General features: G+C 41.8%; 1 pseudogene; it reads right to left on the bottom strand.

The window, feature by feature from the left end:
- Positions 1–501: 501 nt before the first annotated feature.
- LOC113915943 lies at positions 502–1,215 on the bottom strand (annotated as a pseudogene).
- Positions 1,216–1,713: the final 498 nt, after the last annotated feature.

The following is a 1,713-nucleotide window of genomic DNA, read 5'->3' as shown; positions in this document are numbered from 1 at the left end:
AATAGACTAAAACACAGTTCTTTCACCTGAAATTCTAATTTTTCACTTTATTGCAAAACCCAGCTATTAAATCTCTCCAACCCATTTTGGAAAAATAAGATCATATTAAACATTATTGAATTTAATTGCCCCTACCCACTGCACACAGAAAGCTAGAGGATTTAATTAGCACTACTACTCTTGATTGCAAAATAAAGGAAGCAAACTAATATTTATTGCACATGTATTGTTTGCCAGGTATTCACACCTATTTTTCATCTCCTCAAAACAAGTTTGCTAAGTATATATTATTTTACACATGAAAAGAAACATCTGAGATTTAGAAAGAGTGTATGATTTGCCTAATTATCACAAAGCTCTTAAATAGCAAACCTATTATCAAATCTATGTGTGTCTGGCTATAAAGCCTGACTCCTTGTATAGCATACTACTTCATTCCTAATGTAGTTAATCATGTACAATCTTAAAATCTTACTTAAAATTTTTGTACACGTTGACTTCTCAAGTGGGCTGTAAGATCTTCAATGACTTGGAACCTGGGATTCCAAAGGAATGAACCTTGAAATGTGGGGGAATGAAGCTCATCTAGAAAAATAGGGAACAAAACATACAGTACAATTTGGGTAATGCAGTTGGCTAGCTGGCTCCATGCAGGGCCTCACTGTGCCCCTAACCTCCCCACTCCACTCTTCCAGGGTGGGGCCAAGAGTAGAGTTTCCCAAGAGGCTTTCTTGAGGTCTGGCTAGCTTATCCAAGAAGATTCCTTGTGGAGGGCTATGGACTGCAGCTCTATAGTGCACAGTCCTCTCTCTTTGGCAATGATAATTGTAGGGAAAGAAGAAGATACTTGCGCTGATTTCACAGGCTGTCTTCAGGATTTCATCAGCCTTGCTGTGCTCAATATCTTGGGAAACCACATCATTCACAGCTAGGACTTAGTCCCCTTCCTGAAGTTCTGCTTGATGTGCATCAGAGTCAGGAATCACGTTGGAGATAAAAATGTCTATCTGGGAGGCATTTTCCTCCTCAGATATTAAATCCCAACTGAGCTCCAGGGGACTACTTCGGTGTGACAATTCAGGGCAGAAACTGGGTCAACTTATTTTTGTAGTCTGGGTAATATACACTTTCATAAGGAGGAATCCATGCTGGGGCATTCTCATAGGCAGGCAGGAAAACCTCCAGCTAGTCATCGTAAGGAATCTGGTGGTCCATCTCTAACAAGTCCCCTCAGGCGTCAGGGGCCTCAGGCTCCACTCACTGCTAATTCAATCTAGAAACTGGAAGCAGATGTTTAGATGGATCCAAAATGATGGGTTCAGGGTGCAGCATTCAGGCCCTCCCCTTCCCCATGCACCAAGATCTTTTATGTCTTATTCACCACCATATTGCCAAGTGCCTAGAACTGCCTCATATATACTAGTTCTCAATGAACATTTATTGAATAAATGAACAGGTGGATAAAGAGACGTTATATTCATGGATGATGAAAAAAGACAGAGGGAGGGCGCCTGGGTGGCTCCGTTGGTTAAGCAACTGCCTTCGGCCCAGGTCATGATCCTGGAGTCCTGGGATTGAGTCCCGCATCGGGCTCCCTGCTCAGCGGGGAGTCTGCTTCTCCCTCTGACCCTCTTCCCTCTCATGCTCTCTCTCATGCTCGCTCTCTCAAATAAATAAATAAAATCTTAAAAAAAAAAGAAAAAAAAAGAAAAA

Source organism: Zalophus californianus, chromosome 1, assembly GCF_009762305.2.
Source record: "Zalophus californianus isolate mZalCal1 chromosome 1, mZalCal1.pri.v2, whole genome shotgun sequence".
Classification (NCBI taxonomy): domain Eukaryota; kingdom Metazoa; phylum Chordata; class Mammalia; order Carnivora; family Otariidae; genus Zalophus; species Zalophus californianus.
Note: the sequence above shows the minus strand (reverse complement) of the source record. Positions and strands in the feature narration are given on the sequence as shown.